Here is a 19,065-nt window from a genome sequence, read left to right on the forward strand (position 1 = left end):
AGCCAGTAACCCAGCCACCCCCAAACAACAAACAAAAATACTAAATCAAAACTAAATAAGCACATCTAACACAAAATTACAGACTAACAAACAAACAAAAAAAATCCATAAACACAAATTCACAACATAGAACACCACAGATATCCAAAACCCACATAAATACAAAATTCAATTTTAACAGAAGATTCCTACTAGCGCCCTATTTTCATTCATAAACTTCATTAGAGCAATAAAATATGATTTTAAAACTTTAAAATAAATGACACTTACATTAAAATCAGTAATGTTAAAAATCTGTCTAATAGGAGCTGTTAAACTATAATCAACCACGAAATGCCTAGCATCACCATCAACCTGACAACTATTACATAATTTATTTTCCTGCAGATTAAATCGGTTGAAATAGAACGGAAACCTACCATGTCCAGTTAAAACCTGATTAATATCAATATTGTTCATACATTTCATTTTATTTGTGATTTTAATTAGTTCCATAAATCCTTTGTTTTTAGGTGAAGAGAACCACCGTATTTTCCATTTGTTAACGTAAAATTTTTTCATTCTTCGAACTGCAATTCTCTTCGAACCTGTTACTTCAATATCCATTGCACTGACATTTGAGACCGCCTGCTTGGCCAGGCTGTCGGCCCTCTCATTACCAATAACGCCTATATGGGCTTTAACCCAAAGTAGCTTAATATTTAAATATGAACTCAAAGTTTCTAAATGACTCTTAATTTCGACAATTAATGGATTGAAATTGTCTGGGCGGGAAAGCGCATGGAGAAGTGACAGGCAGTCAGTGTAAATATTTACAGACGTGGGTATAAACAAGGTATTTTTAATCCATAATAAGGCTTGTTTGAGCGCTTCACTTTCTGCCTGAAAAACTGAATTATATATGTTCAACTTAAACATTCTATAATCCACCTCAGTTCCATAGTAAAAAACAACAAAGGCAGCTCCTACGCTCCCTCCGACCACAGAACCATCTGTATAAATATCAAACACATCAACAGTTGGGTTGCATTTATCAAAAACAAAACCAATTCTATTGGAAGGATGTATTAAATGAATATTAAATTTTTCAAAAACATTCTTTGTTGTTGCGATGTAATGTGAAGGAACTAGATACCCGTCCTCGTTTTAAACACAAACTTATATTAAATAATTGTACAATACAAGTATAAACAAGAAAATGACATATAAAACTTATAATACGAGAACAGAACAAAAATAGTGAAGAATAGACAGCATTCCAGCTGCCTTGCGTATGCGTTCGTCTGAGTCTGACTGTTCAACTGAATTAAAAATGTTCTTTGGCATTTTTAATCTTTTCAACTGAATTAAAAATGTTCTTAAAGTTTCAATTAGTTGCAATTAGTTCCAAAAGCGAAAGAGTCAGGTTGAGTTGTTCTGTTCCGGTGCACCGGAACATACTCCCACCCTATCAGGCATTAGTCCTGATATATGGGCAAAGGTGGTAATTTATGAATGTTTCTTTTGAAAACAGAGTTTTTAGTTTTAACCGTGGCCACACGAACTAGTCCGTCAGTACCATGATTAAGTTCGACCACTTGTCCTAGTGGCCAAGAACCTGGAAGATGACCATCATCTAGTAACAGGACGATGTCTCCAATTTTCATATTCGGCTGAGTGTCCTTCCATTTCTTTCTGGTTTGAAGCGAAGATAGGTATGCTTTGGTCCATGATTTGCAGAAGTCCTTGCGCATCTTTTGAAGGAGATCCCACCTATTCCGTATATTGGCAGGACTAGTAAGAGGTAGTTCAGGAGGGGATAGGATCACGTCTCCTGTAAGAAAATGTGAAGGAGTAAGAATATTAATGCAATCAATGTCAGTATTGTTTACACTACATAACGGACGAGAATTTAAAATGGCTTCTATCTGAGCCAATAGAGTTGTCAATTCTTCGAAAGTAAGTAGAGTTTCACCGATTACTCTTTTACAGTGATATTTGGTTGATTTAATTGCGGCCTCCCAAATGAGGAGATGCTGGATGAATAAAGTGCCATTCTATTAATGCTTGAGTTAAATAATGAGCAACGGCTTCGTTCTTAGGAAGTGAAGCCCACAATCGTTGTATTTCGCTGAGCTTTCGATTAGCCCCAACGAAGTTTGTTGATCCCATAATCTGAGATGCGGTGGATGCTTTAAATTTAAAGCATTTGATGCATTCGTGAACACATTTATTAATGAGCTTTTTTCCACCTATGATCCAATATGATTGTTTGATAATGTGGGACAGTAATGAAGCACCAACATGTAAATAAATCACATGCTTTTCTTTTACGATGAGCTCACTTATCTTGTGTTTAGCAGGTAGAATCACTGGGTGCTTTTGATTAAAAGACAATTCTGAATTTTGTAAACGCCCTCCCACCCGTAAAAGACTGTTTTCATCTATAAACGGATGGAGGGAGTGTAGCTGACATTTCTTAGGCAACGATCTTTGATTTTTAATGCATTTTAGGTCTTCATTAAAATAATCTTTTTGAACCCATCGAATTATGATTATTTTTGCATTTTTAGTTTCCGTGTAAGTGAGTGGAGAAAAGGAATCAGTTATAAGCGTTTGACATTTGTTATTGGTTTTGCACTTATTGATGATGCTAAAATGCGTATAATCTTAGAAAATGATGAATATTTTTCAAATAAATCACTATATAATTCATTTGATGTAGCACTATGAAATGAAAATATAGGATCAGATCTTTGTTCAGCTTTAATTAGATCCTTGATTTCTTTGGAAGCGGATTCCTCTTTCGGCCAGTGAGACGAATCCAAAAAAAGCCAACTTGGGCCATTCCACCACAAGTTGCAATTAGGAAGACATTTGGGATCAATACCACGCGAAGCGATATCTGCTGGATTCTCTTTGGAAGGGACATGCCTCCAGTATTTTGTTGGAAGTACTTCGATTATTTGAGACGTCTGGTTTGCAAGAAAAGTCTTCCATTTACGGGGATGTGCCGAGAGCCAGGAAAGTACCACTTTGGAGTCAGTCCAAGCGTAAACATCAAACTTATATTTTTTGAGAGTGTTCATGACTGCACGACATAACTTTGAAAGCAAATGAGCACTGCATAGTTCCAATTTAGGAACAGATACTTGTTTGATAGGTGCGACTTTAGTTTTAGAAACTAAGAGAGAAACCTTTATTTCATTTCCGTGTATTTGTTTGCAATATATTGCAGCAGCGTAAGCAAGTGTTGAAGCGTCGCAAAAGCCGTGCAATTCAAATGTGTCAGAGGAAATAAGCGTGACACCTCTAGGGACGGTAAAATGTTCAACTGCATTGAAAGATTTCTGAAATTTAAACAAATCTTCAGCAAGACTTTGTGGAATAGGAGAATCACAGTCCCCTTTTGTAAGCCAGAGCTTTTGATAAAAAATTTTCAATACAACAGTACATGGTGAAATTAATCCTAATGGATCGAAAATGCGTGCCAATTGGGACAAAATGCGTCTTTTTGTCAGCGGTAAGGTGAGTGCAAGTGCGGGTTTGAAAATGAATGTGTCTGTTGAAGATTTCCAAAATAATCCTAAGACGTTCGTGCTTTCCTTATTATTGGGAATTATTTCTAAATTAGTGTCCGTTGAACAATGTTCTTGAAATTCTGCAAGAAATGCATTTGAATTAGAATTCCACTTTCGTAGGTGGAAACCGTGTGTTTGTAAAATATTTGTAATTTCCTTACAAAGTGATATTGCATCACTATCGGTACTTGAACCCGATAGCAAATCATCCATGTATACATCGTGTAGTAAAGTATGAGAAACAGCACTATTTTGTGAATAATCTAGTGCAATTTGCTTAATGCACCTAGTGGCTAGGAAAGAAGCTGGAGCTAAACCATATGTTACGGTGTTTAACTTGTATGTGCGTATTTCTTCGTTAGGATTAAACCTCCAAAGAATTTGTTGGTAGTTCCGATCCTCATCGGACACTAAAACTTGACGGTACATTTTCTCTCTGTCTGCTGAAAAGACTATTTCCGGAAATCGAAAATTAAGTAAGATTTCGAAAATATCTCGTTGCAATTTAGGACCAACACCCAAGATTGAATTCAGAGATTTACCGCTGGAAGTTTTACATGAAGTGTCGAAAACGACTCTTAATTTGGTAGTTGTACTAGACGGCTTAATCACTGCATGACGGGGAAGGAAATATTGCTCATTCTGACATCTATTTAAACCATTTTGTGTAACCAATTCCATATGACCTAAATTTTCATATTCATGCATAAAATCCTTGTATTGGGTTTCAAATTTCGAGTTTTCCTTAAATTTACGTTCCATAGCATATAATCGAGAAAGTGCAGCTGGTTTTGAATTACCTAATTCAGATTTATATTTTAAAAATGGCAACTTCACCACAAAACGACCATCTGAATTAATTGAGGGAAGCACTTCCGTAGATAACCCGGTAAATGTAAACATCACCAACTTTGGCGATAATAGTTCAAACCTGGTAGCCTAGCTAATTCATCCTATTCGCTTATGCGAAGGTTGTCGTTGTTCGCATTTGGAGATTTATATTATTTTTCTCTTATTTATTATTATTTTTTTCTGAATTTTTTAACAACGAATAGATAGAAATATTTTTGCATAATTAAAGAAGTTTTCGTCGAAAGATGCCGGTTCTCGGGTCGTCAGTTCGGGATCAAAGGAAGAAATTATGGCGGGAGGGGTGAATGCTAATTTGTAACATGGCTGTTCACGTTATGTTCTTAATTATTAACAGCTGTAAGCACGCAGAACCATGAGGTTTCCAACCCCTATAATAACTTTAAAATGTATAAAGTTCTAGTTTTATTAAAAATGCTACTGAAGAAAATTTGATTACTGTTGAAGGTTATTTGTATTGTGAAATATATTATGAAAAAGGATAGGTATTTGTTTCAACGTAAAATGCTTTAAGCTGTATGCAAGTAACTTGAAAAAAAAAATACTTAAAACTATGTAAAATGGATATATTAAAGGTCATGCATTCATTAATTTATTACATGGGCATGGCTCTTACCGAAATACATCAATCAACAGGCAAAGTACTTAATAGTGAAAAAAGACATTTGTAATAGAAATATTAGTATTCTATATGAATTAGAGAAAATACATATAAGTATATTGTAAACATAAGTATAAGAATACTAATTGTTATTTTTTAAATGAATTTTTACTTCCCGTTATGTTTAATACATTGTTTTCTGTGCTAACTTGAATTTAATAGAAATTTATTTTCGTATATCACGTTTAACCTTTATTCATATCTACATACTTATTATCTGTGAATTTTTACTACCATTGTCTGCTAACTTGAATTTACATCACTAAAAACCACGTTTACAAAATATCACGCTTACGGCTCGGCTCATTGGCGAGTAAAACTGCAACTGCGCCAAAGGGTTCTTTCCCGAAGCGCCAACGGGTTCTCTGCGGATGAAAACCCTAATTGAGTAATTTTCCTGAAAATGCGTTTCAACAAATTGTTCTTCAGGTGAGAATACAGTGTCAGTTGAATTTGGCACTTCTTCTAACTCCCAAAACCTTTTCAATTCGCTGTCAATATTTATTTCATAAATATGCATGTCTGAAAGTGAATTTGATTTCGTTTGAGATTCCGCTAGTTTTCCGGATATGAGGAAACCAAAAATTGAGTTTTGAGCAATTAAATCACATTGAGAACAAGTTATTTGTCCAGGAAGTAAAATAGAAAACAAGTAGTCAGATCCTAGAATAATATCTATCTTATCCGGAATGTGAAAATATGGATCAGCTAACTTTACATTTTTCAAATGCAAAAAGTCTTTCTCATTTATTTTTTGGCTTGGAAGCGCAGCAGTTAGTTTATCTAATACAAATGCCTTAATTGGCATTCTCACTGATGTATCATGGATTGACATCAACTCAATTTCAACGCAACCTTTTGTAACTGCGACTTCTGACTCAGCTAAACCCTTGACAGGAAAACGCGTATTTTTCCTTTTAAATCCCAATAAATTAATACAAGATTCAGATAATAATGTTGATTCGGAACCACTATCACAAAGCATTCTAATATTACGTTTTTGACCCATCGAATCAATTACATTTACATACGCAGTTGGCAATAAGCCAAAAGTTGTTTGAACGCTATTATTTTGAATTACAGTTCTGTTTTTGTTTTCATCCGTAGACGCAATGTTTGGTATTTCATTCGCAGTTGGATTCTTTCTTTGCTGTTCTGACTGAAAACTGGTCTCAGAAAGAAACGCAGATGTGGAATAACTTTTTAACTGATTTTCACACAGAGTACTATGATGCAATAACTGGCAATAATGACAACGATGTTGAGACATACATTGATTTTTTGTGCTGACTAGAAAAACAATTTAAACAAAGATTATTTTTCCTAACAAATTGATTTCTTTCTTTGACAGTTAATGTTTTAAATTTGGGGCATTTGAAAAGAAAATGATCTGATTTACACGTAATACATTTGATACTTTTGTTAACAGAAAATCCTTTTAACACTAGGTTGAGTTTTTTCCCTTTCTTTTTCGCGGAAAATTTCTAAAGAGGAACATCTATCATTTATAAATTGAATAAATATTTCAAAAGTAGGAAATTCCACTTTTGCTGAAAACTCAGACCATTGTTTACATGTTTCGTTGTCAACCTTCTGTAATAAAATATAAATTAGCCAAACATCCCTTTCACTAGCTTTTAGATCAATAGATTTTAAACCTCTGATAATCTCATCAGAAGTATCGGCAATTTTTCGCAAGTTAATTGAGTTTGCATTAATTACACAAGATTGTTCCATGAAAGTTTTTATTAGTGATGTGACAATTTGTTTTTTCTTATCATACCTAGATAATAATTTTCCCCAGGCTTCCATATAACTATTTTCTGAAATGGGAATATGTTTAATAATAGAAGCCGGTTCATCAGTTAATAAACCCTTTACATATTGAAATTTTTGAATGTTGCTTAAATTTTTATTGTTATGCACTAATGATACATATAAGTCCTTGAAAGACATCCAGTTTCTGTAATTACCGTTGAAGGATTGCATATTTATTCTCGGTAATTTAAAATTATTAGCAGTATTTGTAGTACTAGAAACTGGAATTTGACGTTCATTAACATTAGTAACTTGCATATTAACAGTAACATTTAATTTCTCAAGTTCCTGTTGTAGTTTGGCTTTGGTTTCATAATATTTTTTCTCAAATTCTTCCATTTCAGAACTTTCCGGCGGAAGTTCTGAGTCTGCCTTGTCAAAATCAGAATAAACACTTTCAATTTTTTGAAGTTTATTCATTAAATCGTATTTTTTGAATAACTGCTTATCATCATTAATGAAATTTAAAATTCTGGTAAGAGCAGCTTTCGCTCTACCTCTACTATTTCTTGCAATCTTAACCTTGTCTTCCATTACGACGTAATGGTGCAATGAGGAAAACCAAAGTCAAACTTGTAAAAAAAAAAAAATACTTATCTTGCTTGGTCTTTAAATGAAGTTCGATGCTAAACGTACCCAGTAGTATCCATTACTGTATCGAATGCAGCGTTGCAGTGCTGACGAAACCGAAATCAAAAGTCCTTTAATTTCGCCGTTGCCTCTAAATATTATGTTGCGATGTAATGTGAAGGAACTAGATACCCGTCCTCGTTTTAAGCACAAACTTATATTAAATAATCGTACAATACAAGTATAAACAAGAAAAATGACATATAAAACTTATAATACGAGAACAGAACAAAAATAGTGATGCGTTCGTCTGAGTCTGACTGTTCAACTGAATTAAAAATGTTCTTTGGCATAGTTCCAAAAGCGAAAGAGTCAGGTTGAGTTGTTCTGTTCCGGTGTACCGGAACATTTGTAATTAAATAATCTTCATACATTTTCATTTCCATTCATCCAGTTCTAAATAAAATTTTCTCATAATAAAATTCGTATAAAATTGAGAGAGGAGGCAGCCCGCCAACACAAAGACGGCTTCGGTAGGCACCGTTCTAAAACATCGGGTTAAAGCTAAACCCCCTGCCCTGGATCCCCAGGCTCCAATTCCATACATGATGATTGGAAGCACTACATTTAAGTAAATCTTCTTCAGAATGGAGGATTTCAAGGCTAAAATCTCAGCTGAAAAGGTTCTTCTATAATTTAATAAAATCAGATCAGTTCGTCTTTGTACCAACTTATAATGTTCTATAAAATTTAATTTGTTATCAATCAAAACGCCAAGATATTTCATATTATCTACAAATTTGATTTTTTTGCCTTGATATTTCAAATTTGGTGGTTTAGTCTTTTTACCTCCTCTGGGAAAAAACAATGCACATGTTCTTTCAATATTAAATTGCAATTTTTCTTTCTTTTGCCAATCACTTAGTATTAGAGCAGTTTCATCAAATAATTTTTCCATTTTTTCAAGAGAATCGTGTTTCATAAGAATCATAATATCATTAGCATATGAAATTAATTCCACATTTTGAGGAAACTTCTGCTTCAGCAAATTATCCACAATAATGTTCCAGAGCAGGGGAGCACTGCATGAGCCCTTAGGGCATCCTTTATAAATATTCATTACTAAGTCTTTACTCTTATCCTTAAAACAATTAAAAACAATTTTCATATTCCTAAAATAACTTTTAAATAAATAAAGCAAGTTTTTAGGTATTTTTAAATCAATTAAACCATGCAACAAGGAAGACCAATCAACAGAATCAAATGCAGCCGAAATGTCTAGAGAAATCAAAGCTACGTGTTGTTCACCCCTAAAACGTCTGACATATCCAACAACCCGGTAAAGTGCATCCTCCGTACTTCTCCCATAGGTAAATCCATATTGAAACTCGCTAAGTGGACATTTATTAACCATAAAGTGTAAAATTCTATTAGTTACCAATTTGTCTAGCACCTTACCCGAAATATTCAAAAGTGTAATGGGTCTTTGCTTTCTGTTAGGCTTAGGGATCAAAATAATTCGACCAATTTTCCAACAATCTGGAAAAAGAGTAAACTTAAGACAGGTATTATATAGGCCAACAAAAAAAATATGGGCAATAGAAAAATAATCTTTTAATCAACACAGAATGTATGCGATCCGGACCAGCAGCAGCCATATTCCTCAAACCCAATATAATACTCTTAACTTCATCATATGTTGAATGGTAAGTAATTTTCACTACATTTCAAAACATCATCTTCTAAAATATGTATATCTGCTGGTTCACCCAAATCAAGCACCTCTTTAACATATACAGTATTAATATCTTGCTCATCACCCATACCATCAGGTTTCTTCACATTCAGCTTTAAATTTCGCCTTCCAAATGCCGTCTTATAAAAACTGTCATGATAAACAACGCTTCTTAATGTGGTGTTGTTGGCCGTGATCGTATTAAAGTAATTATACTAAGAGTATCAAATGCGAATTAATTTCGCGTAAATAGTAAACTAAAAATTTAGTGGTTAGTACATTGCATGATTTTTAATAAATAAGAATCAAATGACTTACCCAATAAGGCATGCATGAGTCAGTAGCTCTCTTTTAAATATACATTTATTAAATCACAAAACTTACATTTCTTGATTAGCCCAGATAAATCACAAAAACACACTTTTCTTGATTAACCTATATTCGATATGTTATAAGAAAAAAAAAAAAAAAAAAAAAAACACATTCATGAATGCCCTTCGGCATGTCCTACTCGTTAGTCCTACGGGACTGTCACAGCGTTCATTTTTTTCTGTATACTGCAATTCCTAATCCTCTAGCATCGCTGGCCCATTACTTATCAGCATCTTGCAAGAAGCTTAATTAATATGCAGTGCAAGTACTCGTGATAGAAGAGAGAAGATTTTTTGTAGATAGGCTTGAATTTGGCGCACATGGTCGTCTCTTCGAAACATCCAATTGTCAGGATTATACACGTTGAGTCACAGCACAGGAACAATTTTTACCTCGCAGCCTAATCAGTAAAGTTTACCTGAGTTCTTATATTCTTCGTACAAGAACATATTTTCTCCTCCATCTTATGAAAAGGAAAATCAGCTCGAGTACATTATGTTTTACCGTGGACGATGGCGAGAGCTGTGTGAGTGTGAGGCCCGAAGGCCCACACACTCGTTAACACGACGACAGGCAGAAAGAGAAAGACAAAACCAGTCCTTCCAGTTTTTATCCACTGCGACGCACGTGGCAGGGCTCGATAACGATTCAAGAATCGATAAAGCCACCGTGAGAATTCTGTGTTCTCACATTCCCTCCGGCCGAAGAAAAAAATTTGTCCGATCACTGAACAAATGCAATCCCTCTCTGCTGGATACACTTGAACTTTCATCAGCATCACATACACATTTCACACCAATCTTTATATCACTTGCAAAGGCACTGCACTTTATCATTTCTTTGGCACTATATAAACATTTCACATTACATGCACACAGTTGAGCTCTCGTATGCACTATACACACATAATTCACATTAATTTTTCACATTGCTTGGGAAAAAAAAACACAGCACTTTAAATACTTTGTGATACACATTTTTTTACATTCTTAAATTAGTATTATTCTTTTACGTACTGATGCATGTCTACTCTTACCTAAAATATCACCACAGATGTGATTCCATAAAAGAAATTTTTACATATATAATTTATAACTCACATGTGATATATCAATTTATCAACTACTAATGATATTGCATTATCAATTTGATGTTACTCCTCTTAACCATTGTTTACATGATCTCATTCTTTACATTTTAGAATCACATGCACTATTTCATTACTTAGCTACTTTTATCATTTGATCATATTCATTTCACATATACATTTCATACACCAATGTATCATGACATTGTTACAAGCTACATTTGTATTAGATCCTCTACTAAATTACATACATTCAATTTGATTCAGCAGTAAGACAAGGAGATTTGCACCACAGTCTCTTTTTTTCTCTGCTACCTAGTAATCAATGATACCCTGCATAGTACAATTCAATTCTTCTGGTATCTGGACCAGCCAACTCTACCAAAATCGTGCAATTAGCGCTTTATTACACTAAATTGACCCATACCACACATGATCATCATTCATTATCTAGCTTGTACGCATACTACATTCTTATCATAATCACAACTTCTTTACACTTTTTTTTATTTTTTTTTATTTGCTGATTTATACTTGTGTTACACTCCTAATCCTCATTTTGTGTTGAATCTATTCTTGAAGGCTTTTGTAAAAACAATTTACTTACGTGAACTTTAGTGGTTTTATTATCTAATTGTATTATATAATTATCATTTCGTAGCTTTTTAATGATCTCATATGGCCCCTTGTATTTTGGATGTAGCACCCTTCGATCAGTAAATTCCTGCATAAAAACTTTATCCCCTGATTTCAATTCTGGAATTTTTCTCCCTTTCAAATATTTTTTTGCACAATTAAAGTATTCATCCTCATTAAATTTTACTTGTTGCTTATCTCTACTCAATTGTTCCTTTAGTCTTTTGGAATATGCCTGGAAATCTTCTGCTAATTTAAGAGGATCATTGCTATCTATGGGAGTATTCAATGTTGTACCAAAAAAATAATTCTGCTGGTGAAAATTGAGTTACAGAATGTTTAGCATTATTATAATACAGTTTAAACATCAGTACTTTTTGTGGCCATTCAAATATTTTGTTTGATATTGCTGCAATTGATTCTTTCATTACCCTGTGAACTCTTTCAATCAACCCATTGGACTGTGGATAATAAATTGAACTTTTTCTGTGTTCTATTTTAAACGATTTTAAAAATTGATTAAATTCTGTGGAACAAAAATAGGAACCGTTGTCTGATAACAAAATTTTGGAATGCCAAATCTGGCAAAATAATTATTTAAAGATTTTATGATGGATCGAGAAGTGCAGTTGTTTAACGGAACTGTTTCCAAATATCTGGAATAATGATCAATGATAGTGAGTACATAAAACTTATTATCTATGGATCTTGGCAGTTTACCAACTATGTCTATAGCTATCATCTCTCCAGGAGCAAGATCTTTCTTAGGAATTAGACGTGGCAGAGTGTTGTGAGGTCTAGACTTATTTTGTAAGCAATCTGAACAATTTTCTACAAAACTTTTCGTATCGCTGTCCATACCTTTCCAATAATACTTTGCCTTTACAAACTCATATGTCTTTTGAATTCCAAAGTGAGGCGCATGAACTGTCTGTAATACATCTTTAATTAATGCCTTAGGAATTAGAATTTTATTCTGGATACTTCTGTCTTTCTTTCTAATATTTACAGGTTTTAATTTTATCATTACTACATCTGTATGACTGTCAATAAAATATTGTTCTACACTTTCTTTGTGGTTATCCTGTAATTTTTTTTATAATTGATTTTATGTCTGGATCACTTTGCTGTTTACTAATTATGTTTTGAATAGACAAATTATTATTGGTCTTAAATATATTTACATTGTTTACCACTACATCCTCTGAAACTCTTGACAAGTAGTCTGCTGGGTTTTTTAAACCAGGAATATGCTCCATTGTGTATTGAAATTCCTGTAAATATAACAACCAGCGTGCTACAATATCTGGCTGTTTGTCAAGACTAATATGGAAAGTCAGAGGTTTAGCATCAGTTAATATTATAAATTTTTTTCCATACATATGTTCGTGAAATTTCTTTACTGATCTGAAGATTGCATAAAGTTCTCTCCTAATTGAAGGATATCTAGCCTCAGCAGGTGTTAAAATTTTTGAGTAAAATTGTACTGGGAAAAACTTATCATTTTTTTGCATTAATATGCCACAAATGGCTGATCTAGAAGCATCGGTTACTAAATATAAAGGTTTATCATTTTCTATGTTTTTTATTGTGGGTTTTTCTAAAATTAATTCTTGTATTTTATCTAATGCATTTTGGCATCTCTCGTTCCACACGAATGGTATATTTTTTCTTGTTAAATTTACTATTGGCTTGACAATTTCTGCATAATTGAAAATTAAGTGTAGAAAATAATTTACCATGCCTATGAATGTTTGAACCTCTTTCACATTTCTTGGCCTAGGAAATTTGGCTACTTTCTGAATATTCTCCTCTGAAGGAGCAAAACCATTCTTATTAACCGAAAAACCTAAATACGTAATCTCTTGTTTACATAACTGCAATTTGGCTGGGTCTAGCGTTAAATTAAATTTTTTTAACTTGTCAAACACCTTTTGTAAAATAATTACTAGTTCATTTATACTATTAGCTGCAACAATTATGTCATCTAGAAAATATTGTAAATTTGGACCCTGCAATTCACCTAAACATTTTGATATTAGAGTATGGAAATAAGCAGATGAATTTTTTTGCACCGAAAGGTAACCGAGTTGGTTGAAAATTGCCAAGTTCCGTGCAAAAGGCTAATTTTTCTTTATCTTTCTGATCTAACTTTATTTGAAAAAATGTTGACTTAAGATCTAGCACACAATAATAACTTTTACCTGCTATATTATGCAAAATATCTGAAATCTTAGGTAGACATATTTGATATGATTCAGTTATGCAATTTAGCAATTTATAATCTACTGCCATTCTAAATTTTAATTTGCTAGGATCAGTATTAGGTGGTGCTTTCTTTTTGACAAAAATTACTGGAAAACTGTAACTCGATGTCTCTATAATACCTGCTTCTAACAATTTGGCTATCTCCTCTTGGGCATATTTTTTAGCAATGCGAGGAATAGTGTATGGTCTAGTTTGAATTGGAAAGTTATGTAATAAATTAAATTGTGGCACGACAGCATTAGTCTCACCCAAAGTGGTGTAAGATTTTGAAAACACAGCTGAATTTCTCATGAGCATTTCAATCATCTTATTTTTTTGTTCTGCTTCTAAATGACTTAAATCAAAATCATCTGGGCTTTATTCCTCCTTTCTCAATTTTTAATTTCTTTTAAAGTTATATGGTTAATCTGCAAATTTTGTTGCTCTCGAGGTTTTTCAAATTGTTTTTCTTCGACTTTATATACCTTACCAATCTTTTCACCCTTTCTTAGAATAATTGTGGAATTGGAATTGTTTTCAATTATGGTGAATATATATTGCCTGTCACTTATCTCATGAATTGAATCAGTCATACCTATCTTGCCCACTTTTCGCCTGTCTGGTGAGAACATTATTTGCTTTTCTTTCTGCATATTAATTGGAATGCTTAACTTTACTATCTCTGCTGTATTTGGCGCAATTCTGGTATTCAAGACTACTCTTACAATATCAGACTCCTCTGGTCTACTATTCTTGTCTACCTTTTTTGCATTAATGTTAGTACAATTTTTTCATTTGTCCAGAAGATCAAAATATGTGTTATCAATGATTAACTGACTTTTATCTGCATCTATAAGTATCTTATTTTTTTGAATGAAATCATACCCTAAAATCAATTGATAATTCGTGTTCCAATTATGTTGTGTAACAAAAAATTGGTTGGCAAGCCATTTATTTCCTAAACGAAATTTTAAGTTTACAGCAGATAAATATGGGATAATAGCATTATTTAGCGTATGTATTCTTACAGATCTGCTTAAGTAATGAATCTTTGTATAATTTTTTATTACCTGCAAGGTGTCTGGCTGTATTAAGCTTAAATTTGCACCTGTATCGAGTAATGCTTCTACCACAAAGTCGCCAAATTTGATTTCTATTACTGGTAATTCTGTGATACTATTAGTCTGGCAAGAAGCTACCAATTTTTGTTCATTACTTTCTTTAATTTTGTGTCGGAATCTTTCATGTGTATTTGGCCTATTTGAGTTCCTTATTTTCTTAATTTGTCTTGTTTCCCCCAAATTTTTTTATGGGCTCTTGAGTAATACTTTGTGTATCTGGGACATCTGCAAGTACCCTTCATTAGTTTAAACTATTTCTACGAGTATTGTATCTTCTGTATTGTGGCCTATTTCTATTACTGTTCTGTGGTCTATTACCTCGCATGAAAGCATTCTGACTATTATATCTATTCCTTCTATTGATAAAGTTACCCCTATAAAAATTTCTTCTGTAGTTGTTTCTAGCCTGTGTATAATACTGAAAATTATTGTTTGAAGGAAAATAAGGACACTCTGTAGTCCAATGATTCTGTTGGCAAATATGACAAGATTCTCTATTATTACTACTTTGTGTAGCATTATTTTCTAGTCTAGTTACATTGTTTACACTACCATTAGGTAAAATTTCATTAAATTTTTTTGACAAATCCTCAATGGCTCTATTATTTTGCATTTGTTGCATAATTAATGTATTTAATTCAGGTGAAAAATCATGTGTCTGTGAGCTATTACCAGAATCCTCCAATGCTTTTTCTATGTTCTTTGCCTGTTTCACAGCAGTAGCAAAATCAACAGGTCCTAGTTTTTTAACCTCCAGTCTTAAATCTGGTCTGAGAGCTTCTAAGGATTTTGAAAGCATTGCTTTTTGAGTGAGGTTATGTACCTCTTCACTCGAACTAGGATAGCACCCAAAATATTTTGTGGCATAAGTATTCACTTTTTCCGCTAAGTCCTCGACTGACTGATTTGGGGTCTGTCTAATTGAGTTAAATTTATTTTGAATTGTGTCAAATGACTGAGATTTTGCAAATTTTTTACTTAGTAATGCTTTTAAATCATCAAATGACATATCTTTACACGATTCATTATCAATTACAAATTTTAATGCTTTACCCCTCAATTGAATTTTTAACACCAAACTTTTTCTGTTCTCATTCCAGTTCTCTAAATTTGCCATTTGGCATAACTGATCTAAAAAAAATGTTATATTTTCGTCATGCTCCCCTGAAAAAGTAGGCAGAGCAGTAGCCAGACTCATGTTGATTACATTATTTTTCTTAGCCATTCTAAATCAATTTACTATCCTTTAGTACCACTATAAATTACTATTATTATTACTCCTAATATATAGTACATTCATAAATACACTATAGTAACTTATCGAAATTTTTTACATGGATACAAGTTATTACATACTCATTACCACACAATATGATATACATTCAGGAATAATTTTTTAAATACTGACCAATTTTGAATTGATATTACCATTTTCACATATCTATTTTTTATCATTAAATTATTTCACATTAGCAGAAAACATAGTCATATGGAATTCTATATATATATATATATATATTTTTACATATGCAATTTTCAACTTAATCTTTCTTAATGATTCATCTCAGATAATGACAAAATTAAAAATTTTATCCAATCATTACTAATATTCACTTATTTGATATAAGACATATTCACAAAATTCAAAATATTTAAGCAATTATCAATAGTATTCATACTGGAATCACATGTGTAGTTATATTTTTAGGCATAAGCACAAAATGGTTCTCTACCTGAAATCAAACAGTTAAAACTCAATTTTTTTTTTTTTTTTTTTTTTTTTTTTGTCACGGCACCATTAATGTGGTGCCTTTATTATCATTATCCTGGTCACGGCACCATAAATGTGGTGTTGTCGGCCGTGATCGTATTAAAGTAATTATACTAAGAGTATCAAATGCGAATTAATTTCGCGTGAATAGTAAACTAAAAATTTAGTGGTTAGTACATTGCATCAGGGATAAATAGAAGGGCTAGCTCATTTCTTTGTTCGACTCCTCGCCGACGCGAGCCTAATGGGGGGACGTAACAGGCAATAATCTGACGTCACTGTGATGCCACCTGTCCTGATTTCCCGCGTTTAAAACAGTATTTTCATTGAGCTGCGAGACGATTTTCTAGTGGTTACGTATCCCAAATTAATTTTAATAATATATACATCTGTTTTCTAATAATGTATATATTTATATATATGTAATTTTAATCAGTTTTTATTTTAAATTCTATATTGTAAAGTATCGTTTACGTAATATGGCTTTTTGCGCTGCAGTAACGTGCCGTAGCACTTACAGAAGTATGAAAGGATGAGATATTTTATTTCATGGGACCAAAGGATCCAAATGAGAGTTTGCTTTTGAAGAAAGTATGGATACACAAATGTCAAAGAGAAGATTCTATTAATGTGAAGAGCGGAAAAATTTGCAGTGAACATTTTCTATGCAGTGTTTATGAAGATGATATGAAAAATCGCTTGTTTGGATAGCCACAAAAAGAAACTGTTGGAATGGAATGCTGTGCCGAAAGTAAATTATGATGACAATAATAAATCGAAATTGATGATGACAATAATAAATCGAAATTGATGATGACAATAATAAATCGAAATTGATGATGACAATAATGAATCAAATTTTAATGATTTTGAAATAAAACTATAAATAAATCACAAATGAAAATGTAGATCATCCTGAATGTTTAAGGATAAACAAGAATGCATTGATAATTTGAAGAACAAAATAATATCCGTAGAAAATTGTATTAAATTGTATTAAAGTATTGAAAAATAGAGAAAAGAACAATTTTAGAATGTTTGTTCAGCGACAAAGAAGGTGGACGACATCTAGACAGAAATTGGTATCAGAAATTAAAATCTCAAATAGCGAAATTTGGGGGGGGGGAGCACAAATCGGAGAATTTTGAAAAATGTCTAAAGCTTATTTTTATAAAGACGCAGATTAATGCATTACTGAAAAAGAAGAAAAAAATCAGGTGGACTAGTGAAAATATTTCACGTAGCATCGTCATAAGAGCTCTGTCATCTTAAAGCTATGATTTTTGGAAAGAAAAAAAATTGGAATATCTTTACCTGGTATTATCAAATTAAAGAAATGGTGTTTATTTTATTTTTTAGTGTTTTCTAAATTTTAGTGTAGTCAAAGAATTCAAAGTAATGTTCTTACTCTAAAGAAGGAAGGAGGCGAATATTTGTATTCTGTAGAAAAAATATGCGTTCTAAGTTTCGACGAAATGCATATAGATTGAAAACTTTGCTATGACTCTAAACTGGACTAAGTTGGTTCTTTTCAAAATGTGCAGTTTGTTTTAATCAGAGGTCTCATTTCGCGCTCTGCCTCAAATTACTGAGAAACCGCGTTTTAGATAGAGGATTTGTTTTAGAAGATGGATCTGTTTTAAATTTTGATATTATTAAAGAGGTTTTAAATAGAGATTGAGAAGAAATCAAATTGTGTCAAAAACTAAAACCAAATTATTTAATGGTCAAGGGAAACGAGAGACAAAAAGTCTCTCCAGAGAAAACATTATTTTCAAAAAGTACCGCAAAAGGTATACTCTACCCCACAGGAAATCAGAAAGCATCTGACTTCTATGAGTTTATCGATAATATCTTCGGTATTATGTGTATGTGTGTATTTAATTATGGCAAAGCACACTAGGGCTATCTACCTAAGGGGAGGGATGCCTTCGTGGATGACTTTCTAAGGGAAACTGGCTCGTATACACGTTACACATGGGGAAAACCACGAAAACACCCATGCAGCCAGCCCGTTTGCGGGATTCGAACCTCGGACCGAACTACCAGTGTTCAGCGACTTTACCGCTCGGCCGCTGGTGGGCCTCTTCGGTATTATGAATAGTACCATAATAGTACCAAGAAGAATAACAAGTATTTAACAAACTAATTTTGTAAAGTACTTGTTAAAGTTATTCTTATTGTATCCTTTGTAACTAATTATTGATTAGATTTTGTGCTAGATTAGCATTCTAGATAAAATATAATAGTATAAAACATCAAAGTAATTGGCATAAAAAGACCTGCTTCCTCACACTTTTGAAAAATTAAATAACTATTTTAGGTACTCTGAATAAAGCTATTTTGTCAAAATTAAGGTAACAATCTTATATACATTTATTTAATTGTAATATAGATATAAGTATAAATTACAAAATTATTTAAAAAATATCTATTATATTGAATCGGAAGAGAATTATAACAATGTAAAATTTACAATTAGGCAAAAAATCAAACGTAGGTTAGCAGAAATGTTGCCATATATGTCATATATGTTTAAACCTATGTCAATGTAAAGTTGTTTTTTGAGTAAATTTAAATAGCTGCTATTACAGTTATCTTAGAAGCAGCATAAAAA

At 32.6% G+C, this 19,065-nt stretch overlaps 1 long non-coding RNA gene across 1 annotated transcript; it reads right to left on the reverse strand.

The window, feature by feature from the left end:
* Window positions 1-1,144: 1,144 nt before the first annotated feature.
* Window positions 1,145-7,793, reverse strand: LOC146996242 (uncharacterized). The gene is made up of 2 exons (XR_015042147.1): window positions 7,546-7,793; window positions 1,145-1,813 (listed from the first exon to the last, which is right to left on the reverse strand). It is a non-coding gene; the product is annotated as an uncharacterized LOC146996242 (long non-coding RNA).
* Between the last annotated feature and the right edge of the window lie 11,272 nt (window positions 7,794-19,065).

This window comes from Stegodyphus dumicola, chromosome 7 (genome assembly GCF_044657685.1).
Source record: "Stegodyphus dumicola isolate Sdum_Otavi_A_Nest chromosome 7, ASM4465768v1".
Lineage (NCBI taxonomy): Eukaryota > Metazoa > Arthropoda > Arachnida > Araneae > Eresidae > Stegodyphus > Stegodyphus dumicola.